We start from the raw sequence: 26,611 nt of genomic DNA on the forward strand, positions 1-26,611 counted from the left end.
GGACACCAGTAAGTGTATATTACAAAGATGATTTTTAAGTTTCATAACAACAGCATCAAATCTATATCAATTCAGAAAAAACAGAATTATAAGAGTACTTATACAGAGCTTCTCATATATGTAATGATATGGCCTCCTAATAGATATATTCTATAGACATTAATTATATGTTATGTAATAAGCAGACAACGAAGAGTTCAGTAGTAGCTGCAGCTCATTGGAGGTTTGTGGCGTTTAATTACATTTTTGAGCACCACTATGGCAGACAGTGGATCTGGGTGACATTAAAGGCACAGTAATTTTTCCAAGCTCTTGTTTTAACACGTCGTGCTAGGTAAACAGGGTAAATAGAGGTATTATGTGAACATAGATATTTTTTTTAATTCTTGTTTATTTTTTGTTAAGATAAGCACAATTTTCTTTTATACTAAAGAGCTATACAAGCAAGGCTCTTCTCCAGTGCGAACAATCAACATAAATCATGATGTTAGTAGGTATAGGGAAGTTCTTCGAAAGTAGCGGATTATTCTTTAGACACTTCAATAATTGCAAAAGTCCTGGGTCCATTTAGTTTTATGCGCATCCCCAATCACCCTAGAAAGAAGAACAGTGAGAATATTATTAAATAAGTAAATAAATAAATCAGTAATCATTAAATAACTACTGAGTAAATAAGTGAACTAATTAATAACTAATGAAATACATAAATAGTAGGGCCTACCGTACAATAAAACGAGCATTATGTTTAATAGATATAAATTACAGTAAAACCCCGGTGTGTGCCGATTATGTACTCTAGGTATATTAGAACTATACTGGACAATATTTAGTGTGGTTTCTGTTGCAGTATTTTCTAGTTTCTTTTTAGTGACACAAGTTTCAAACAATGACAAACGTTTATTCAGATGCGAGGTTGTATTCTCTTCGTACTAGCGATAAAATGTACGGGCCTTAATTTTTCAAACATTATTCCAAACAAATTATCTTTAAATTTGTTCGCTTTTGAGAACTTTTATCAAGAACGGTACCCATTCGTCACGCTCAATTTACAGCATTGTTTATTGCTGGGCTATGGAGAACGTAGAATAAAGCCGAGGAAAGTATTTATAATGGACCAGAAAAGAGAACTGCATACTGCTTTGATGGTAGATGTGAAAACAGTTGACTGTAATAGTCTGTCTCAGGACTGAACAATGTGTTCGGGGCGGTCAAGACCGGCGGCTTAATTCAGCTCAATTTGTGAAATGTCTCTGACCGCTGACCGCGGTGTGAGGTGACCGCTGAAGGAGGAGACTTTATTGGAAAATCTATTGATTCCAGACAAAAAATGTTTTCTTGCTGGACCACTGAAGTCTGTTTCAGTGTGTGTGTGTGTGTGTGTGTGTGTGTGTGTGTGTGTTAAATTGTATGAAGATACTTTCTGAAGTATTTATGTATAAAGATTTACTTTGAGTCTCCAAATTCACTGTGCTCACGAGATGCATATATACATTGTGTTTAAAGGTGTTTGTATACAGCATATGATTCATAACATAATGCGACATGAACGAATATGGTAACGTTGCTTAGCATGCAAAGATTAGCTTTATTTTATAAGGAACAGTGTATTGGTAACATTCTATTTCCATTCTGAGTTTTGTTTCTTGGGTGTGGTGTCATAACTTACAAGAAAGGCACCCTATGTATTTTATTGTAATGATTGTAATTGGCGTAGTGTACTTACATAGAAAGCACCATATGGCATCTGAAACAAGAAAGAGAGACGTGTTTTATTTATAACTGTTTGTTCTGACGGCGGGCATGAAAATACTCTTTCAAACCATAAAAGTGTAGAACATAAACGGAATGGCAGATGAGTAGTAATTGAAGTAACAAAATGAGGACAGGCCAGATAACATTTTCAATAGTTACAGTATATAATCGCACAATACGTTTATGAGCGGACAATGTAGTATTCGTTCTACGATATTAGGAACAAGTGAACCTATACATATAAAGTTTCTTGTTTCTAATCACATGAGAGGTGAATTCGATTTTCATGATACTTAAATATAATTCTGAATAAATATTAAGGGCACATGGTTGTGAAGATCACAGTAAAGTAGAAGAAAATATTTTGGACATAATTTGGACAAAATAATTATTTCAGGTTGAAACAAAATTATCACATTAAAATCAATTATGACGTTTACAGTAAGCTACAAATGTTGAAAACTAGAAAAGCAGCTGGAATTGATAAGGTTTCGGGGGATATACCAAAGACAATGGGTTGGGATATAGTACCATATCTAAAGTACTTATTTGATTATTGTTTGCAGGAAGGAGCTATTCCAAATGAACGGAGAGTTGCTGTAGTACCCCTGTGTATAAAGGAAATGGTGATGGACGTAAAGCTGAAAATTACAGGCCAGTCTGTTTGACATGCAATGCATGCAAGCTTTGTGAAAACATTCCTTCTGATTATATTAGACATGTTTGCGAAATTAATAACTGGTTTGATGGAAGGCAGTTTGTGTTTAGGAAGGGTTATTCCACTGAAGCTCAACTTGTAGGATTCCAACAAGATATAGCAGATATCCTGGATTCAGGAGGTCAAATGGACTGTATCGCGATTGACCTATCTAAAGCATTTGATAGGGTAGATCAAGGAAGACTACTGTTTAAAATGAGTGCAATTGGACTTGAAGAAAAGAGTGTCTGAATGGGTGGCTAGGTTTCTAGAAATTAGAACTCAGAGAATTAGAGTAGGCGAAGCTTTGTCTCTCCCTGTAACGATTCAGAGAGGAATTGATAAGGTTTCGGGGGATATACTAAAGACAATGGGTTGGGATATAGTACCATATCTAAAGCACTTATTTGATTATCTGGGCGAAACTCTGCAAAATGCACACTGCCTAACCACCCAAAAGCTGGTTCTATTCATGTGATTGTAAGATATGCGGCCATGAAAGCCATTTTTGATGTTCTAACTCCATGGGGAGTAAATTTTTTTGGAAACGGAGAATTCACTTCTCGTTTAGCAGGTTAGCAATCCCTATTTGCTAACACGGCGAGACCATACGCTTGGTCTGCCACTGCTAAGCAGAGTCCTGGAGGGGCGTCCCAATGCAGCTGATGAGCCCAAATGGCACATCTGGTCGAAGCTCTGCAAAATGCACACGGCCTAACCATCCAAAAGCTGGTTCTATTGATGTGATAGTAAGATCTGCGGCCGTGAAAGCCATTTTTGTTATTCTAACTCCATGGGGAGTAAAAATTTTTCGAAACGGAGAGTTCACTTCTCCTTTAGCAGGTTAGCAATCCCTATTTGCTAACACGGGGAGACCATACGTTTGGTCTTCCCGCTCCCCACCCCGGCCTGTAGGTTCTTCTTCTACCTCCCCTTCTTCTCGCCCCCCCTCGGTCCCGCCACCCACCCCACCGCCGCCACCCCTTAACGTCCCCGCTCCATAACCCGTTCTTGTTCTACCACCCCTCCCGATATTGGACCTTCTTCGTTTACTCGCTACTTCCGTCAATAACCTGACCACAACCCTGTACTACCTTCTATCACAACACTACCCTCCTCCCACGGGTGGCCCAGATTGGTTGCGCAGTAGTTGTTAGTTTTCCCTCGTCCTGCTCGTGACGCCATCACAGGAGCACCGTGACGGTAGCATACAACCGAATGTGTATCACATTTCGTTGTTTATATACGTCTCTCTTATAAAGAAAGGATTTCCACGTAATAACTATACGTAATTTCTTTCCGTATATTGCTGTTGGTTTATATAGTGGCCTGCTGTATTTTGCGTAGTATGTGTGTCGTAGTTCGTTTCTGTGAGATCTCTGTTAAGTTGCTGTGTTTCGTGCAGTGAGGTGCACTTATTTTCTTTTCGTTAGTTGCATGAACAGTGTAATAGTAGGTGGAGTGAAATTTATGTGTTCATAGTACAATATCGTTGCGATAGAAAACCGTGCCGTTAATGATTCACCGCAATCTAGAGCGACACCTTATTGTTCAGCAGAGGGATTTCTGTACCTCGCCGGCCTACATCGCCTACAGTGAAAGAAAATATGACAGGTTAATGGGAAGTCCCACTGGGGAAATGCTTTCCATTTCTTCTGGTACAGCCTCTATGGGATGGATAGAAGTGTTATCTTGGGGAGGTCTACTCGTTCCATCGGAAGAATGGTAGACCAAATAAAGGAATATGAGTTAATTTTCACGGACACTCACGGAGGTGTTGAACTGTGACGCATAACTAATATTATACGCAAAGTGTGTCAAATAATTAGCAGTAAATTCCCCGCTGTACCACCAGAAATAGTAACGATGTATGTTAGAACGAGAATATTTATACGCATACGACAAATGAAAATTTGAGGAAGAACTGAAAAATCCATAGCAGCTCTTCGGCAAAAGGCACGACAGTGGATTTCATCCTCGAAAGCAACCACTTCATGACATCTAATCTCACAGATAGGATTGTGTTCTAATGAAGTGTTTTTCCTATTCTTTCTTATTGTTTAATTTAAAAAAGTAGAATTTCTATGCGGAGCCTCCGTGGCTCAAACGGCAGCGCGTCGGCTTCTCACCACTGGATACCGTGGTTCAAATTCCGGTCACTTCATGTGAGATTTGTGCTGGTCAAAGCGGAGGCGGGACAGGTTTTTCTCCGAGTCATCCGGTTATCTCTGTCATCTTTCATTCCAGCCAAGACTCTCAATTATCATTTCATAGCATTTATCAGTCATTATTAAATCACTTTGGAAGTGGCCACCCCATTGTAATAATAGCCTATATATGGTTCATTCATTACATCCCTGACCCGGTCATAGACTGGAAAACAGGTTGTAGGTTTTCCAGGACTATCTACGCATGGTTTCGAATATTAACTTACTTCTGCTGATGTTATAATATGTGTTAAGCTTTAAAGTCGATACCTGCTGAAGTGAGTCTGTATTTTGTATGTTAGCATATGGTAGTTCCATCACGGAAATTCTGTTGTAAAGATTTAATATTACAAACATTTCATATCTCTAAATATTTATGTTTACATATTTGAGAGCGCGTAAACTTCCTCAAACTAAATAGAGGAACTTGTAAATGTTAATAAATTTCAAGCGTTGCTCAATGTGCCGTCACTTTACATTTAGGCCTACGCCGTATTCGTAATGGAAATAATGAAACGTTACTATGCTGCACTTTTTTTCAATCTTATAATAGCAGTAATCTTTATGTCTGGTCTGCTATTAGTTCTGAGAAACTGTAATGTTTGCTGATATGAGATTCCTACTGATTTGCGCTCTCTGGGCTCGGCTGCTTTGCTCCTACTGTGACGTCATTTCATTAACCAATAGCAGCTCGGCTCGCGTTGGGCCCAACCTTTAGTAGTGTTTAAGAACCTTGCCTCCTCCTTCCTCCAACTTCCTACCGCACCCGCTCATTACTCCACCTCAATATATGTAATGTAATTCTGTAACTCTATGTAACATTGTCTTTTTCGGAATACCCGGCCGAGATACGTTGCTACAAAGAAATTTCTCCTCTCATTTCCCTCTGGTGTTCGCGGGGGTTTGCTTGTGCGGGGTGCCTTGAGGGTCTCCCCTGGGTCCCGACTTGTTGTCCTGGTCTCCTTACGCAAGTTCACTAGCACTCTCCTTCCTATGGTATGTACGACACATATCCACTACATTTTCTCTTCTCCATTGATTCTTTGGCCGAAGAGATCATTAGTTGAGCTGATGACCCGCCCCTCCTCGTATGAGGAGAAGGAATGAAAGAACTTGTTTTCGCTTTCGCTTGGTCTGCCACTGCTAGGCAGAGTCCTGGAGGGGCGTACCAATCCAGCTGATGAGCCCAAATGGCACGTCTGGGCGAAACTCTGCAAAGTGCACACGGCCTAACCACCCAAAAGCTGGTTCTATTCATGTGATTGTAAGTATTTGGTTATTGTTTGCAGGAAGGAGCTATACCAAATGAATGGAGAGTTGCTGTAGTACCCCTGTGTATAAAGGAAATGGTGATGGACATAATGTACAACGTATTGGAAGACTACTGGTTAAAATGAGTGCAATTGGACTTGAAAAAAGAGTGACTGAATGGGTGGCTAAGTTTCTAGAAATTAGAACTCAGAGAATTAGAGTCCCTGTAACGATTCAGAGAGGAATTCCTCAAGGCAGTATTATTGGAACTTTATATTTTCTTATATATATATATATATCAATGATGTGTGTAAAAGAAGTGGAATCAGAGATAAGGCTTTTTGCAGATGATGTTATTCTGTACATAGTAATAAATAAGTTACAAAATTGTGTTCAACTGCAAAGTGATCTCGATAATGTTGTGAGATGAACTGCAGGCAAAGGTATGATGGTAAACGGGATTAAAAGTCAGGTTGTGAGTCTCACAAATAGGAAAAGTCCTCTCAGTTTTAATTACTGCATTGATGGGTTGAATGATCCCTTTGGGGATCATTGTAAGTACCAAAGTCTTAATATAAGGAAAGATCTTCATTGGGGTAATCACATACATATGATTGTAAATAAAAGGTACAGATCTCTGCACTTGGTTGTGCGGGTATTTAGGGGTTGTAGTAAGGATGTAAAGGAGAGGGCATATAAGTCTCTGTAAGACCCCAACAAGAGTATGGTTCTATTGTATGGGACCCTCACCAGGATTACTTGTTTCAAGAACTGGAAAAAATCCAAAGAAAAGCAGCTCAATTTGCTGTGGGTGATTTCCGACAAAAGAGTAGCGTTACAAAAATGTTGCAAAGTTTGGGCTGGGGAAACTTAGCAGATAGGAGAAGAGATGTTTGACTAAGTGGTATGTTCCCAGCTGTCAGTAGCGAGATGGCATGGAATGACATCAGTAGACGAAAAAGTTTGAGTGGTGTCTTTAAAACTAGGAAAGATCATAATATGAAGATAAAGTTGGAATTCAAGTGGACAAATTGGGGCAAATATTCGTTTATAGGAAGTGGAGTTAGGGATAGGAATAACTTACCAAGGGGGATGTTCAATAAATTTCCAATTTCTTTGCAATCATTTAAGGAAAGGACACAAAAACAACAGATAGAGGATCTTCCACCTGGGCGACTGCCCTAAATGCAGATTAGTATTGATTGATTGATTGAAATTAATAACAGACTAAGTAAAGGTACAAATGTGCAATGAATTAACATTGTAAAATATGGTTTAGGTTATTAGTTACTGGTTAAAATTTATTGTTGATTTTTGATGACAGTTAATTCCATGCAATGATTTTGTGACGCAAATCCACTCTAAGCTAGGGTAAACTCTGAAACTACTCCAGTGACGTGAATAATTTGTTTACACACACTACCAACAGCATATAGGTACAAATTAGATTATAATCGTGATAATTGGTAAAATACTCTATGTCAAGAAATGTTCAAATATTGTTATTGAACTTTCATAAATTTGGTGGATAATGTTATCGCAACTTATTTCCACAAAAAATTGAAACGTTCATAATTATAGTCCATTTATTAAGATAACTAGCTTCGCTACGGTATTCTATAATGTATTGGAATATCGAAGTAAATACTGTACATGCAGTAAATACGATTGTTTTAAAATTGCATGTCTCTTAGCTTTATCTGAGAAACAACATGGGGAGGTCCCCATACGTCGTTTCCAATGCAAAGTGTTTGTTACGGATTTGTGATGATAACGGAAGCCTCACTTGCCTACTGCCATTCACAATCGAGTTCGGAAGTTTACATTATAATTGCAGGCTCCATTGCCTACTACGCGGTCACAATCGATTTGGGGAGGAATCCTTTCCTACTTCCAGACAGTTTACAGTTGAGTTTTTATTATAATGGCAGGCAACTTCCCTACTACCAGTCGAAATTGAGTTGTGCAATTATCATTATAATGACAGGCCTCTTTTCCTACTTCCAGCCAACTTGCTGACAGTCACACCAAGTTGGTGAGTTCCCATCAAAATAACAGGCCACTATGCCTAATGCCAGTCACATATTAGATGGGCACATTTGTTCATAATGGCGGGCACCCTGGCCTACAGCCAAACACAAGCGGGTTAGGGAGTTTTAAGTAAAACTGCACGCTCCCTTGCCTTCTGCATGTCAAATAGAGAAGTGAATTATTCATTACAATGGTAGAACTTCCTTACTAATGCCAGTTAGACAGGAGTTGGAGAAGGACCCCATTCCTACTGCGAGTGAATGTCGGTGTGGGAAGTACTGATTACAATAGCAGCCACACCCTTTCACGATCGCTACAAATCGACATCATTGAATATATATAGATGGGCATACGAAAGTATATGCATGTTTACAACATTGCAGACCTTCATTTACAGATTAACTGCTGAAAACGGTACGTCATATCGACAAAGGATTGTACCATAAGACGCCGGATTTAGCGGCCTAAATGGCTGGTCCTATAGTATCTCATCTATTCATGGGTCAGAATAAGTTAGAAACGTTGAATAGGGTAACATTTTTGTAAGATTATCTCACATTGCTTTATTTTTCACATAATTATGTGACAGCTACATACATAGCATTTGGCTCATTTATGGCTACTGGGTGGGCCAATTTTCGTGTAGAGTCTGATGATTCTATCTTTCCTATAAGTGATTGAAAGCATGAATTATGCATGTGAAAAGTCCAAATTTACTTAACATCGGGAAATAGAGAAAAATCAAACATAAAATGGATACAGATACGACAAAAAGTCATAAGACCAAGGTTGTAGATCACTCCAAATTGAACGGGGACTGTGCCATCCGTTATGTGATAGGACTTCCCGAAGGTCTGAACCATCATTAAAATTGCCTCCATATTTCGATATTCTTCGGGGATAAAAAGTGAAAAATTTAAAGATCTTGGAAGTTTTCCGACCGTTACAGGCTAAAGCGTATAATTTTGTCAAATTTCAACTTTCTTGTTCGTCTGGCAGATTATGCCGCAATCTGGATTTTGGGCGAAGAGGGTAAAAATTAGGACTTTCAGGAAAGTAAACCAAAAAATATGCGTATGGTCATTGTTATGCGTTAAACGGGTAGCTGGACGAAAATTTCGCCAAAATAGTCAATGTACAGGTACACAGTCGTTACGATTTTGTTTATATAGATAGATAAAGAATCTGCTCCACGTACAACACATTTTGGGCTATTTCCGACGCATTTAACCTGCAAAACGACCATTCATGATATCTCCCTTATTAATCCTCTTGTCGAAAAAATGCACATGAAAACAAGTTTTAGAAATGGATTTCCATTAATTTTGGTCGATTTCCCGTCAGGTTGGTCTTGTGCTGTATATATTTTTGAAGAGTAAAATCACCATTTCGGTTTCCTATAAACCGCCAGTGCATTCCGGGAACATGAAATGTTATTGACCTTAAAAACCTACCTTTGAACAGGTGGCTGCTAAATATAAAGTTTGGTTCGAATATCTTCAGTGGTTTTCAACTTGTAAGATATACGCTTTACACGCACCAGCTCTTGAGTTAAGTCCGGTGGAACTTGTACCGAAAAATGGTCCGTTAACGATATCTCACTTATTAATCCTCGTATCGAAATGATGCACATGAGGAAAAAGGTTTAGAAGTTAATTTCCATTAAGGCAGGTAGATTTCCATTAAGTTTGATTGTGTATATTTTGAGGGAGTGAAAAATCACGGTTTCGGTTTCGTATAAAATCCAGTCAGTTCAGGGATTTAGAAACAATATTTGCCCTAAAATATACCAAGGACAGGTGAATTCTAAATATGAAGTTTGGTGGAAATATTTTCAGTATTTTCCAAGTTATAGACAAACACACAGACAAACAGACACCAAAGCTAAAAATATGCAGATAGTCATTATTACAACGGAAACTGACAACTGTACGGAAATTTAGCCAAAAGAGTCAGTGTACAGACACACTCTAGAAGTGCAGACTTTTATTTGGAGAGTTACTGCTTTGAAACTGTACGACATATCTACAAACGGACTTCACCATCAGACGCCTCTTTCAGTGTTCTAATTGGTTCGTCCTATGAAATCTTCTCGTATCTCCTATATTTATGGGTTAGATTGAGTTAGACTCATTGAATGGGGGATTTTTTGTGCAGTTTTCACATACTACTTTATATTTTTGATACTCATGCGACAGCAGTGGCGGCTCGTGACAAAATTTTTAGGGGATTCACAACAACATTTTTGTTCATGTCTCAAATCAGCAAAAAAGTAACATAGATACATAAATCATTTCACTAACAGTTCCTTGTACGGTTCCTTCTTCACAAATAATTTGGTAGAACTCCTGTAACCGAGGATAAGTTTTATACGAGACTAATTTGTTAGCGTAGAAGAAAAGTAAAATTCACAATAACATTACTACACTGCGAATATTGAAGGATGCGAGCACTATTTTTGGCTTTTAAACAGCACGAAGTTCACCTGGGTGTTAGTGTAGAACCAAACCAAACCCCATGGCCTACCAAGCGACTGCTGCTCAGCCCGGTGGTCTGCAGATTACGAGGTGTCGTGTGGTTAGCACGACGAATCCTCTCGGCCGTTATACTTGGCTTTTTTGACCGCCATCTCACCTTAAGATAGCTCCTCAATTGTAATTACGTAGGCTGAGTGGATCTCGAAGCATCCCTCAGATCCAGGTTAAAATCCATGACCTGGCCGGGAATCGAACCCGGGGCCTCCGGGTAAGAGTCAGGCACGCTACCCCTACACCGCGGGCCGGATGTCTTAGTGTAGAACAATAGTAAAATTCATAATAGCTTTACTGCACTGCGAACACTAAAGGATGCGAGCACTATTCCTGGTTTATAAACAGCAGAAGTTCACCTGGGTATGACGAGAAGCATAGAAGGAATGTGTACCGCATTTACCGGTTAATTTTTTAAAATAATTATTTCCGAATTGACCCAAAAAGTCTTCACATTATCTCGGTTAGTCAGGGTTCAACTGTAACACACGGTAATTATTCTCATTTTGCAAATTATAGCCACTACTCTAAACAATTTAGCGTGAAGTACAACCAACACCACTAGATCATGCTTATTTGAATGATAGGATTTAGATTAGCAACTCACGTAAAAGCTGATTATTTGCACAGGAAAGCAATCCTTCTGTCCTTCAATCGCGCAAATTTCTCAATCACTTTATGATTGAAGTCACTGATGTTGTTGACAAATCTCTTCTCAATAGCAAGCATAGCCAGCGCTGAAAGTTGTTCTCCACGCATGGTGTTCCTCAGAAACGCTTTAATTCGTTTCAAAGTAGAAAAACTTCTCTCAGGCTCCGCTGTCTTCATTGAAGTTGTGACAACAATTCGGAGTAATTCGCATACTTGTGGAAATGTGTCCCTATCTAGTTCATTGTCAAGCAGAAACTGCAACATGGAAATGGCCCGATCAACTTTCTGAACGTCATTTCTCATATACAATACTTCTAGTTCAGTCTTCAACTGTGTCGTATTTAGGCAGGGATACATATGCACCACTGTATTTAGTTCTCTTTCTGGAAAAGAGTCTGAATACACACCAAACGCACGCACATCAACCAGACTAGAAGCCAGTAAGTGAGAACGGAATGAAAATCGTTCTTCCATGTGAACAGTTATTACATCAGATACTTATTTAGCAGCTACTGAACTATCTGAGTTTTTTCGCCTCTTTTGAGCGAGTTGATCACTGGAGGATATATCAGCGTCCAAGTCCGTGGTGCCGTCCCTGACTTTCTCAACATGCCTTCGGAATTCTGAAATATGTTCTTTCACTTTAACTGCATCGATATTTCTGTGCTGTAGTAATTTGATAAGAATGTCGGCATGTGGCATCAAACGGTGAAAGAATTGTAGCCAAAACATAAATTGTGTATCTCTCAAACTGTACAGAAGACCGAAGCTCTCCCGCTTCGTAACATCGTCAACATGAGATGAATTTCGAATTTCTTCGAGGCATTCTATTAAATTGTCCGTGTTCTCATATACGGTTTGGACTAAACGACCTGAGAAATTCCATCTGGTGCTTATAGTCTTCGGAAGCCTCTTCTCTACCGGCGAAACCAAAACTTTCGTTCTCTGCGCTAATAGAGAAAAGAATGCTGGAAAGGCTGTTAAGTTGGAAAAAAGTGCCTACACGAACTATTTATAGATGCTGCTTTCTGTAAAATTAAATTAAACTGATGAGCATAACAATGGATGTAATACGCTTGGGGGTTAATCTCTTTTATTCTAGCCTGTACCCCTTTCTACCCCCACTTAATACTGCCGCTCCGTCGTAGCATTGTCCAATAACCTTCTGTCTGTGACTCCCCACTTGGCGTTCTAATTCTGCATGAACAATTCCAAAAATAGTCTCCGCGTCTTGAGCTTTCGGGTTGACAAAACCCCAGTACCTTTCAACCGGAACCCCTCCCACTTCATATCTATGAACAATTACCATTTGTTACAATGTAGAAACATCTGTCGTTTCATCAGCCATAACTGCCAAATAATGAGCGGCATGAATCTCATTAGATATTTCATGTCTGCACATGCTCAACATGCAATCAAGAAGTTAATTTTGAGTAGTGTGGGAAGTACCTTTAAAAACGGTAGCACTTTCCAAATGCTCTTTCATTGCATTGTCAATAGAGCTTACAAAGTTCACTAGTCCGCTGAAAATCCCAGGATTATCAGAAGTATCGCTTTCATCGTGACCACGCAGTGACAGTTCGAAAGCTCCACAGAACTTAACACAGTCGATTAATCTAGACAGTATATACCTATTTGCATCGACTTGCTCATTATGTTTCTTAATCGATTCACGGTAAGCGAAATCCAGCTGCGTGGTGATATTGACACGGCCTAGCATAGAGAATTCAATACTCGCGTTTTTTGTGCATGAGAATTTTCATGTTTATTTATTTTTCCACTCGAATGAGCAAGGTCTGTGCACCCAGCTGAATTCCATACACTTCCTTCTTTGCTGAACAATAAACAGGGCAAACAAAAAAGCGCATTTCCAGACAGATTCATATTGAAAAGTATGTTCTTGGCGCCCGTATAACACCTCATTGTAATAGTTATGTATTGTACCCGTCTAAAATGATAGGGCCCACATCATTAATTTAGAAAGAGAACATTATATTTCTTGCAATAGTCACTATTTTAATAGTCATTTATTCTTTCGTATGAGAGTGAGGCGTGAAGCGAAAAACTTGAAGCTCGACCTTGACTGTGTTCGAGGAGAGATAACACAAGCCCACTTAAGGCTAGTGTCGTTTGTTAAACTAGCTCGCCACAAGCAAGGGAGGAATAATCACGCGACCGATTTGAGCGTGCCCACATGGAAACTAACTATACCGGTACTATTCTAGAAATATCTAAGGAGGCCAGCAATGAACTATTAGTAATTTGGAATTGATTTACTGATAGTGCATATTAGTATACACGCCTACCTGCGCTTTAGGTGATAAAAGACGTGTGCAGATGAGAATTGCTTTCTGACTCTTATGAATATATATACTCTGTGGCTCTACTCTGATACTCTACGTTAATTACGGCGTGGATATTTACCGCGCCGGAAACTCTTGATGAAGAACATTCTGCAGCCACGTCGTCAAGATGTTCGTGATATTTATGATATTTATACAAGGTACGTTAACATATGAAGGCATCGTAATACAATAAACGTGCGTTAGGTGAATATGATATTCTTATGTGCTATAGGATTGTGCAACAAAAATTCATACAGCGATTTGATACTTGACTCATGAGTTATAATTAGAGTATTATTCATTCGACACTCAATAACACACTTTATTCTTGTTATGTGCAAATTAATTGTCGGTTTCAGCTATGAACGTGATTAAACCTGTGAAATCTGTTCGATATAACCAACGTCATCGCAGGAATACCATGTTCAGATCGACTGGAGTATTTATTCGACAACTGGTGCTTACCGTGATGGACATTGCTTTACCGATGACCTACTAAATGGATACGCAGCCGAGTCTGTGAAGCGGATTGACCAGATTCAGCAACGAACCAAACGCAGCCATGTATCTGGAGCAATTTTATGATCAACTCACACAAGGAAAGACCGACAGAGAATCGAAACCCATCTGCTGTGAATAAGTAACAAATTGTACCATACTATTTCCAATTCAGTACACTGTTGTATGATCTTGTCTCTACAAGTAATGTTTTCTGTTAATTTGCAGAAGACTAGTATTCTTTTTCTCTTAATATTTACTTGGTGATGGTAATTTAGAGTATGTTTGTGTAGCACTGATTAGATGAAGTAATGTGTGCAGTGCAAAGCAAAGCGAAGCAAGGTCATCTCCGTACAGCCCCTGAAGGCCCTTGGAGGGGTGGAATGTAAAGGCTTCTACTATCCGTAACCTCGACACTTGATGGGGTAGAGTGGTTAGCTTTACACCCGGCCTCCTTTGCCCCCAGGAATTAACCTTGTACTCATTTCTGGTGTAGGCTGAGTGAACCTCAGAGTCATGTGCACCTCCGGAAGTGGAAATCTCGTTTCTTAAATTTTAAAAATTCCTGACGGGGATTTGAAACCACGTCCGTATTGTACCGGGAACACTGGTACAGAATTAAGTCTCCGCATTTCGAACTTAAACTTCGCGCTGCGCGCCGACTCAACAGCAGGCGACAGCCACATACAGCAAGCAGCTCGTGAGTGTGACGTCGAGCGGATGACGTCACAGCCTGCCTCCTCGTGGCGTGGAACATTCGAAATGTTCTTCATTTAATAACGTTTCTCACAGAAATGTTTGGATTAAATCAACAACGTCTTCGTGTAGCCATTTTTCCCTTCATTTCTCCAAAGTTTTGTAGAAATCCAACTAGAGCCAACGGAATTATAAACAAAATGTAATGAGAGATTTCCTTAGACAAATCAGTGTTTGTGTGTCGTTCAGCGGGCGAGAGTGCGAGTCTTCAGTACCACAGTCGAACCTCGTCGGTCGGCTCCTGGAGACCGCGACGTTACGTCGAATGAAATCTCTTCGTCGAGTTCCAGACTTTAACTCTGCAGTACCGAGTTCGAACTTGTAAAAATTCCTTAAACTCGTAAGTGATAGGCTCATTTCGTTATGTTCCAGACTTTAACTCTGTAGCATTGAGTGTGGGCTTATACATTTTTCTGCGATTCGTGAGTGATATAATTTTGCTCCAATTAAGAGCGATTTAAACTGTAATTCGCCATATATTTGACTTATTATTTGAACGAGTGTTTTAAACTTGCATTTATTTCCAAGTGCTCATAACTCAAGGATAACGAAACGACTCGAACAGTGATAGATTTTGAACAGTATTTTACCTTGCCAGATGATTGAAATAATTTCGAGGATCTTTATGCTTTCAGACTTAGAATTTTTCAAATTTTTCAAGTGATTGATTACTGAATTAACGTCAGTTCGTGTCTACGTCACCGGACTTGTAAAATTCGTGTGATTTTCAAATATCTTGTAAATATTCTCGTAAACATTGAACAGTGCGTTTATGACAGACAGTGAACTAAGTATTTGAACTGTGCATTTGTGGTAGACATTGGACTGTGTATTTTTATGATAGTGCATTTTTGATAGGCAGTGGACTGTGCATTTCAACCGTACGTTTACGATAGACCTTTCCCATGATCGAACTACGGAGTGTTGATGAACAGAATCCATTTCATTCAATTTCAATTTCACTTAATTTCAAATTAACATTTAAGAACCTGATTGGTTTTACGAATGGAAGATTTTCATTTTCTTTTTCAAGTGATTGAGTTTAAATTTCACAGAATGTTAGACATTTTTCGTGTGAAATAATTTCAGACTCTTGCAAGTGTCACATTTTCCAAACTTCTTTAGTCTATTTTATTGACATTTGATGACACTAAATTGCAAGTGATTCTTTAGTTTATGAGTTCGATTCCATTAACATTCAACTCTGTTGAATTATCTCCAAGGTGTTAAAATCGTATGTCGTGTCTCATAGAACTCAGTTCAAGTGATTAATGATAAAACACGGGATAGATTTTAGTAAACATTCTACCGTGGGATAATTCTTCAGTTAGCCATTTTTTGTGTTTTCAACCTTATTTGAACCCATTACTAAGTCTCTTTTCTTCTGTGCAGAAACCGCTTTCCGTGTTAGCACGTCCCAGGTTTAAGTGTGTACATTCATGAATCATTTTTCCTACAACAAAGCCTCGACGTACAGATCTTCCAGAGGTCATATAGATATTGGAGAACCTCTAGAATTTCCATCGTGGGAGAAATCGTGGTTCCATGGTGCAGAGAGGAGACTGATGGCAGTACGAGGAGAACAGCCGGATTTCGAGTACATCACCAGGAAAGAACGTTTACCAGTATATCATCTGTGCAGAGATGATATGAATTTTGAACTTTGTTAATAAACTCAAAATTGAAATGAACTTAAGAATCATTTCAAGAGAACCTCTCTCCCTCTGTAAGCACTCCATTCAGAACCCATACACGTCCTGCGTCTGCTCTTATGCTCGCCATAGACTAAGTACGAAAATTTACAATTTAAGATATTTAATCCCGAAGAACTGTATGATGATCAAGGAAAGGAGATTGATTTTCTCCTCATAAATTCCTATGTCAAAGTTTTCGGGATTCAACGACTAGTTCTACTGAGGGATATGTAGAAATCAGTCACAAGATGATTTGTCTAAATAATCTACTAAGGTACACAAAAGTTACTGTCATCTTTAAGATAGCCAGATTGGAATAATAAGAATAAATAAAAACAGAGAAACCAGTGTCCAAGTAAATACTCCGTTAATATATGTGTGTGTCTGAATGCTATTGTATGTTCGATCGTCAGCCCTACGGTTGTTTGGATCCTCAACAGCTCCGCCATCAGCTGCCATAGATGGTCTAGGCAAGATGAATTAGGCTAATATAATTCGTTGAAATAATGAATTCTTAATTGGTTATTGTGATAATAAACACCGATAGTTAATTATTGACGTAAATATAAGAAATATTAGAATATTTAATTGATAATCATGTGAAATAAAATTTAACAAATAAGAAATAGGCAATAGTATTCAATTAATTAATTAAGAATTAATTTACAGATTACATTAAAAATTCATCAATGTACAAGGGAAGTGGGGAATGAGGTAGTTTCCCGTTGCTTTCTTCGCCGATTCACAAGTTGCTGTTACAGATCAATCCGCCGAGACCACTGAAATGCATGCATCTTCCGAACCTATGAGCAAAATGAATGCTATTAGTGTGCTGATTTCGGATAACCAGTTGTTGCATTTGCCGTGTGTTCTTATGTGGAATTTCTCAACTTCACTTGTTCTGACATGGTGGAAGATTTCAGATCATGTTGAAGATAGGAATTTTTGGGAGGTAAAATAATTTGATTGCATTCCAATGATGGACATTGCATAGCTACACTGATGGAGAGTTTGTAGATGTAAGGTTTAGAGCATTTGAATACCGTGTTACTGTGTAGTGAAAACAAAGGTGAAGACAATAAAATATGAGAAAAATTAAATCTTATATAATTGTAATAGAAAATGTAAATTAATAACCACGTATGATTTAAACCAGGATATCGCTAGTAAGCAATGCTATTTTAAGACGATATTCCTATTAGAATAAAATGAAGTGAAGGTAATGAGAAGCCTGTATTAAATTTTGGTGGTAATGACTATTAATATAAAACTTTTATTCGCCGAAATAAGATTAATAATCAAGCCAAGAAAATTAGTCAGTTTAATGATCAATTAAGATGAATTAGGCTAATATAATTCGTTGAAATAATGAATTCTTAATTGGTTATTGTGATAATAAACACCGATAGTTAATTATTGACGTAAATATAAGAAATATTAGAATATTTAATTGATAATCATGTGAAATAAAATTTAACAAATAAGAAATAGGCAATAGTATTCAATTAATTAATTAAGAATTAATTTACAGATTACATTAAAAATTCATGAATGTTGTAAATATGAGTAATAATGTTAATCATTAACTACGATTTATTTAATGTACAATTTTGAAAATCAGTGAAATTATATCATTAATAATATGTATGTATGTTCAGTCCGTCAGGGCAAACGCTGGTGGGATCCTCAAAAGCTCTGCCATCAGAAGTCATAGATGGCCTAGACATCACTGAAGAGGCGTACTATGGAAATGAGGAGTGAGGTAGTTTCCCGTTGCTTTCCTCACCGAGACAGAGTTGCTATTATATATCAGTCTGCAAAGCCCACTGAAATGCATACTCCAACCGACCCTATGAGCGACATTTTCATACCATTCATAGCAGGGACTGGCTGCATAAGGATTGGAATTACTAACATCGCTCATACCCCCGTCACTTGCTTATTGTTAAAGCCAAGGATAAGACAGAGACAGATATATGAGAGTAACAAGTAGCCTATACCAGAAGACATAGTGCACTGTAAACACTAGGTCCTGCCAGCAAAGGCATATTAATAATATCAGATAGATAAATTTAAATTTTAAAATTTCAAAATTAAGAATGATTCGGTGGAAAATCGAAGATTTAATTTGTTTATTAATTCTGATACAGTCAAGCATCATGCTGTGATGAACTGAAACATTATTTCTGAGAAAGCTAACAAATTTTGATGAAAATCAGGAGCATTTAGAATCTTAAGGAAACTTAATATGTTATTTAGCTTACTATCCAATAAATGTCATTTTAATTTGAATTCAAGTTCGTAATCTGTCGCATGGAAATTCAAGGGGAAAGGAATCGACGACAAAATCAATGAAAAATTTGTACAGGTGTGATTTCAAAGACAGAAAGTTAATTAACAGCCATTAATTTTTAATTAAGCAATCGTATTGCTTTGTGATTTAATGAATGTGAATTTTATGTGGATTCATGTGTGTGTCATTTGCCACGTGCCTATCTTTATACTCCTCTAATGCCAAAAATGTATTAGTCTAATAAATGCCCTCTTATATGTTGGCGACTTTGCTCTTCAGTTCTGAACCTAGATTCTTGTGTGCCATACCTTAACTTACGGGAATAGCGCTCTGTTTACTCTACAGTACGATTTTTATTGTAATAGTTGCACTGTACTTACGTTGCCGCAAGGTTTCGTAGATTGTTGCTGAAACAGTAAAACAAAAATGCATTTCATATATAAATTCCGTACTTATGGTGGGTTCTACAACCTGTGACAATAAAGTTCGGTGAATAGTCCGGTACTATCAACATAGATGAACAGTGCATGACAGTGACCTTACTGTCCTTCGAAATTCATCCCTGCCATAACTATGCACTGCTGCGATCGGCGATACATGTCCTGGAAATTTTGCAAGAAGGCTTCCTCTGGGATGGTGTTCAAAAGCATCATCACGTTTCTTTGGATGTCAGGAATATCGTCAAATCTCTTTATTTTCAAAGCGAGTTTGTGTCGTGTGAATAGGAAGATATCCTGTGAAGCCTCTAGACGTGCTTGCTTCTGATCCTCAGTCAGGTGATGTGGTACAAGACGACAGCACAGTTAATCGCCGATCTTCGTGTTTAATGTCCTCACCTTCTCAATGTTTTCATCACTGACGGCGGTCGCCGGTCTTCCACTACGGGGGTTGTCAGAAACACTTTCCCAGCCTCCTCGAAACGGGCGAACCACACGTACACACACTTCAAGGGCAGTGCTTGATCTTCATAAACACGTACCAGCATCGCATGCGTTTCTTTCGGTATCTTGCCAAGTTTAAAACAAAATGGTACAATGTTCTTTTGGTCGCTCATGTTCCTGTTCGCAGTTCAGAACCAACGCACTAAACATGCACTGGGTCAAGCAGGTCATACACGGCACACACACACGATTCTCAACTGAATAACTCTGGGAGCAGGTGGTCAAAACCTGCTGCTACGCAGGTACAGCGTTGTGTATCGCCTGTGTTGCCGGATCGACCCTTCTGACTTCATTAACCAAACTTTATTGTCACAGGTTGTAAGGTTCTCTTTCAAAACATAAAAGTGGTAGTATCTCACTTGAAGGACACTGATTTGTACTGAATGCGTGCAAACAACAGAAAACTAAAGCTAAAGAGATCTGATGCAAGAAACGTACCAAAACAAGGAAACTCCGAAGGATGTCACCTTAATTCCATATAAATATAAAATAAAAGCTGTTTCTGTACATTAATCAGAATTGCTGTATCGGCCGTGTACGCAGTTTCAAGGAAATGTACTTTTTAATTTTCCGTCATATGTCTGTCTGTACGTATGTATGTATGTATGTTCGGATATCATGCGAATATGGCTGAAGGGAATTGTAGTGAAAATTGGTATCTAAAGTCGGGAAATTATGCACTACAATCTACGATACAAATAATGTTATTCATGCTGAGTGAAATCGTAATTTAGGGAAATGCCTGAAATGTAATTCTCAAATATTTATGTTATTAGTAGTCCTACCAATAAATATTACTTTACTACAGTTACCTATAATAATTATTACATTTCTGATCATTTATATCTTATACATTTTTGCTGTACCGGCTATGAAACAGAGATATTAATGCATTTCTTTTTTGGTTGCTAAGTCCATATGAACGAAGAATCGCGAGAAAAAGTGTGAACAGAATTTAATGAAATTTCGGAAGTAAAGCCTTGAAATGAGGTACTAGAGTTTAGGCTATAAATATTCTTATTTACGCCGGGTGAAAATGTAATTTAGGGGAAAGTGCCTAAAATTTAATTGTTTAAAACGTATGCTATTGGTCCTATTGAAAGGTATTACTACCGTAACAAAAGCTCTAGAGAATATATTATGTTCCGATCATTTATATCTCATAGTGTTTTAACATACCAATTATGATAATACAATGAATTTATTTTTTTGTTTGTTAGTCCGTATCAACTCGGAGCTTTGCTAACATGGAAATATTGTTCAGTCATGTTAATTGGCGATGATCTTTGTCGTGATTATCTTAAGGCGTAAAACCGCATGGTCATCGGTCCATATAGTGTAGACAAGGGAAATTGTGAAAATGATTATAAAAATGAGAAAAATAAAAATATTAATGGAACGATCGCTTGAAAAATAATACAAGAGAGAGTCGTCAAAGAAGGAAGGACTGCCTTTACATTAGATGCCCTAATACAATAGAGTCGAAAGAAAACGAAATGTTAAGGGGTAAAATAACGAGAGCTCATAAAACAGATCGACAGTAATATTACATTGACCATTGTGAAATGCGATTTGTCTCTTCTGCTTCCACTCATCTCCGATAGATGGGATTGCTGCTGTGGGTCGAGTAAAATAACATGCCTGAATATTTGCGGAAAGTAGCTGGGGATCTAGATAACATTTGCACATTCTGTATGATTGTACTGCAACTAGTAATTGTAGGTTACAGTCGCTCAGTAAGTTAATTAGCGCACGTTGTAGTAAAAGTTGTATCAAGAACAAGTGAACCTGTAAATATAAAGTTTGTTGTGAGTATCCACTGGGCTGGTGAATTATATTTTGATGATAATTTAATTTTTGATAAAATAAAAATGCGAAGATCATATAAAACTTGGAGCGACTACAATATACCAAGTAGGGGAAACTGCAGTGTTGAAAGAAAATCAATTAGTAATCAAATGAATGGGGAAGAGGAGATTTGCCTAAGATAAGCAAATGAAATTGTAATAGTTGCTGACAATGCAAAGGCAATGAAGAGAGTATTTTGTGAAATCCTCTCTAAGTGGAACCTCAAAGTAATCTCTAAAGCAAGGTTATATATAACTCAAGAGAAAAAAAAAAAAAACGGCAATGCGAGAAATGAACACGTTAGCGAACTTTATTATCTTGGACGCGCCTTCGCCGTTGACACCGGAAGTATCCATGATATGAGGAAGAGAAAGCCTTCAGAACCAAGGGAACATGTACAAGGCGGCAAATACCTAAAGATTGAAACAAGTAGACATTTGGAGCGTAGTTCCATATGGATATTAAAGCTGCACACCGCGGAAACACAGGAGACAGCAAAAGAAGCAGTTCAAAAGTAACCCTCAACTTCCCCAAGAAATAGGTGAATAAAATTGAGTCTTGCTTTAAGGGAATGGCTCTGAGAACCAATGGTCTTATTTTCTCTAAAAGAGACACATCTTATCGCTGCTACATATAAATATTCTCTACGTCTTTGAGGATTATCTAGTGTGATATTCGTTAAAATTATTTCAGGTACACCCTAAAATTCCTATTACACACTTTAAAGGCTTATATGAAGACCGAGTAGATACTACATTGACCACGAGTACTTGCCAGAAAACGTACCATATTCCCCCTAAAAACGAATCAGCACCACACGTCTAATTATCCCTCGTCTTCCGCCTCAGTGAGTAGGGCAAACAACTTCTGACGTCTGTTTTCCGTCCTGGAGGGAGCGGGAGATCAGCCTCTGCGGGTTGTGGCAGCGGCGGATGTTGGAGTAACAGGTGTTTCTCAGTGAGTGTGCCGGAGTATTACACGCCCTGTGTGGGTTGTGGCAGCGGTGGATGTTGGAGTAACAGGTGTTTCTCAGTGAGTGTGCCGGAGTATTACACGCCCTGTGTGGGTTGTGGCAGCGGTGGATGTTGGAGTAACACGTGTTTTGTTAGTGAGTGCGCCGGAGTATTACACGCCCTGTGTGGGTTGTGGCGGCGGTGGATGTTGGAGTAATAGGTGTTTCTCAGTGAGTGTGCCGGAGTATTACACGCCCTGTGTGGGTTGTGGCAGCGGCGGATGTTGGAGTAACAGGTGTTTCTCAGTGAGTGTGCCGGAGTATTACACGCCCTGTGTGGGTTGTGGCAGCGGTGGATGTTGGAGTAACAGGTGTTTCTCAGTGAGTGTGCCGGAGTATTACACGCCCTGTGTGGGTTGTGGCAGCGGTGGATGTTGGAGTAACACGTGTTTTGTTAGTGAGTGCGCCGGAGTATTACACGCCCTGTGTGGGTTGTGGCGGCGGTGGATGTTGGAGTAACACGTGTTTTGTTAGTGAGTGCGCCGGAGTATTACACGCCCTGTGTGGGTTGTGGCAGCGGTGGATGTTGGAGTAACAGGTGTTTCTCAGTGAGTGTGCCGGAATATTACACGCCCTGTGTGGGTTGTGGCAGCGGCGGATGTTGGAGTAACACGTGTTTTGTTAGTGAGTGCGCCGGAGTATTACACGCCCTGTGGAGGTTGTGGCGGTGGTGGATGATGGAGCAACATGTGTTTCTCAGTGAGTGTGCCGGAATATTACACGCCCTGTGGAAGTTGTGCAGCGGCGGATGTTGGAGTAATAGGTGTTTCTCAGTGAGTGTGCCGGAATATTACACGCCCTGTGTGGGTTGTGGCAGCGGTGGATGTTGGAGTAACAGGTGTTTCTCAGTGAGTGTGCCGGAATATTACACGCCCTGTGTGGGTTGTGGCAGCGGTGGATGTTGGAGTAACAGGTGTTTCTCAGTGAGTGTGCCGGAATATTACACGCCCTGTGTGGGTTGTGGCAGCGGTGGATGTTGGAGTAATAGGTGTTTCTCAGTGAGTGTGCCGGAATATTACACGCCCTGTGTGGGTTGTGGCAGCGGTGGATGTTGGAGTAACAGGTGTTTCTCAGTGAGTGTGCCGGAATATTACACGCCCTGTGTGGGTTGTGGCAGCGGCGGATGTTGGAGTAACAGGTGTTTCTCAGTGAGTGTGCCGGAGTATTACACGCCCTGTGTGGGTTGTGGCGGCGGTGGATGATGGAGCAACATGTGTTTCTCAGTGAGTGTGCCGGAATATTACACGCCCTGTGTGGGTTGTGGCAGCGGTGGATGTTGGAGTAACAGATGTTTCTCAGTGAGTGTGCCGGAATATTACACGCCCTGTGTGGGTTGTGGCAGCGGCGGATGTTGGAGTAACACGTGTTTTGTCAGTGAGCGTGCCGGAGAATTACGCTTGGTGGTCTCCACCTAGACATATCTTGTAACTGGACGCAGAAGGACTGCACATGGTCGGTGCAGAAGGGATGTCTTTAAACACGTAGCTTTTTGTTTCCTTTCATGGGATCAGTACGTTTCTGAACAAAGTTAATATTTGATAAAATATCTACTGAACCCTACTATAATTTCTGAAAGAGGTAGATTCACATTGTGTATGCATTTTCATTTGTATGTTTGAGTTGTTCTCGTGTATTGGTAACAATCTGCTTCACATCTTTGTGTGTCATATACTAATGTTTGAGAATTGTGTCACCGAGCTCGACAGCTGCAGTCGCTTAAGCGCCGGCAGTATCCAGTAAAATGGAGATAGTGGGTTCGAACCCCACTGTCGGCAGCCCTGAAGATTGTTTTCCATGGTTTCCCATTTTCATACCAGGCAGATGCTAGGACTGTAACTTAATTAAGGCCACGCCCGTCGCCTTCTCATTCCTAGGCGTTTCCCATCCCATCGTCGCCATAAGACCTATCTGTGTCGGTGTGACGTTAGGCAAAAAAAATGGAGAGGGAGAATTGGGTCGATTTCTGCCAAATTGATGAACTTACCGAGTTTGCATAACTCTGCTGCGTGGCAACTGCCTGAAATAACAAAACAAAGAAATATTTGTAGTATTTATAATATTTTTGCACTGAAAAGGTACTACATTTCTCTTTCAAACCAAGGAATAAAGAGAGGACTTGGCTGGAAAAACATATGATTAAGACAGAATCTGTTCAAACCAGCAAACTGGAACTGAAGTGATCGGAAGCAAAACAGGTGGAAAGATCTCGAAATGTGTAACACAGTGCCATTGCCGCTTTCCTTCCCCTAACTTATTCTATATGTATACATACGCGCTGTAAGTATTTTATTTGAAGAATATCCGCTATGACGTGGGGATCACTAGCAATTTAAAACAACATGATACGACAATTCCTTTCGAGCATTTGAATTATTCTACCATTATTTTGTTAAGAAGGAAGTGATATTTTCTAGTTCGACGTTGTAAGTGTAACTTTACATGTTTTCAGTCTCTGACAAAAAATAAATCAATTGTAATACATACAACACTATAAGCAACTTGACAAAATACACACCATTAAACAGGGAATGGCATGTCTCATCCACTAGAACATCGTCATATTCCGTCAAATCTTTTTGAATCTAGCCTATGTATAAATATTGTACCCGTTTAAATGGTATTTTATTGGATTTAGAGAATTTGGTTCAATTCTAGTAATCTAACACAGATCTACGCTCGAGCAAGCACCAGCTGATTACCGTGCCGTTCCGCTGCGGACGAGAGGAAACTGTGTCAGGCGGTGAAGGTCATCGTACGTCATAGGGTTTACGTCACATAGCAGAGCCGGAGGCGAAAGGGAGTGAGATTCCAGAAAGATCTGCTCCAAATTTGGAATAACGAATCACGTCGCAGAATAGCTGACGACCAATGAGAATTAGTGAAGCTGTTCTATAGTCAGAGAATCATTCTGGAAAGAAGAGGAACAGTGTGGTTTTAGTAAGGCTGAGAGACAGACAGAGTACGATGGTCACTGCTAAAGCCATTGAAGGAACTAATTTACTACGAGATAGTACTACACGACGATTATGGTATTCGAGCGTGCTAATTTAATTTTCTGTTTAGACGGATTAGCCTAGTGCGATACATTATTGCCGCACATTTGCCTGGGTGGAAGTTTTCAAACCACGGACCGTCAGTACAAGACGTTACGTCACGTTTTGGCGCAGAAATTTATGGAATGTTGTATTAGGAATCACGAGGGAAGATTATCATTGAAATGGAACCTTCGAGAATAAACCTGGCTAAGGAACATCGTTTCCAACAGTAATATAGTGGATTATTCGAGACTCCGACAACTCAACGAAGTGCTGTAAACTGATAAATGAGGTCAAGATTTGAAGGTCTCTGTAGGGTTGAAGCACAGTGTACATCATTGCCCCAGTTAAGTACTGTGAGGCAAACTGTTAGTCTACAACGAGTGTGGGTCAAATTTTAATAATAAATTTCAGTTTCAGCAACATTAACGAAGGCGAGTCGTCATCATGGACAGACCAAGAAGGAAATCCTGGGGAATTCTAAAACACCGCTGGAGTGATTCTACGCTTTTTGACTGCACAGGAATCCCGATGTGTTAAGCCGACGTGTGTGAACCAGCACGATGAACTTGTTCATCTACAACCCACCACAATCCGGAGAGGAACCTACATCTACACCTAGGCCAAATTCAAGACGCCGGAGATTTACATCGGAATAATAAGTACCCTTGTCACATTTTCTTCTCCTTCAGTAGATTGCTAGTTGGATTGTATTCTTATGTAATGAAACGTAGATTAGTTAGGGATGTAGTAATTAAGTTGTGGTGATGGTAGAGTAGTCATTGAGTCATTGATTCATTGGTTTCATTTAGTACATTTATTGGAATATTGCTGTGTTGATTCAGTGATTGATAACGCGAGTTGTTAATGAATTTCACGAGGTTACGTGTGATTAAGGTCTTCGAAATGAATTAGGGGGGAACGAAGGCTAATAATAATTGAAATATTAATAATAATAATAATAATAATAATAATAATAATAATAATAATAAGGAAGACATATGACTTCATAAAAAATCATGACTACAGCAAGGAATTATAAGATTTTGTTAAAACAATAATTAAATCGAAG

At 39.2% G+C, this 26,611-nt stretch overlaps 1 long non-coding RNA gene across 1 annotated transcript in view; it reads right to left on the reverse strand.

The window, feature by feature from the left end:
- Positions 1-356: 356 nt before the first annotated feature.
- Positions 357-26,611, reverse strand: part of LOC136886374 (uncharacterized) — a 31,398-nt gene continuing 5,143 nt past the window's right edge. Inside the window, exons 2-5 of the long non-coding RNA XR_010861783.2 lie at positions 24,489-24,521; positions 19,084-19,110; positions 1,724-1,744; positions 357-594 (exon numbers count right to left, since the gene is read on the reverse strand). This is a non-coding gene — a long non-coding RNA (uncharacterized lncRNA). The remainder of the gene's footprint in view (positions 595-1,723; positions 1,745-19,083; positions 19,111-24,488; positions 24,522-26,611) is intronic.

This window comes from Anabrus simplex, chromosome X, assembly GCF_040414725.1.
Source record: "Anabrus simplex isolate iqAnaSimp1 chromosome X, ASM4041472v1, whole genome shotgun sequence".
Classification (NCBI taxonomy): domain Eukaryota; kingdom Metazoa; phylum Arthropoda; class Insecta; order Orthoptera; family Tettigoniidae; genus Anabrus; species Anabrus simplex.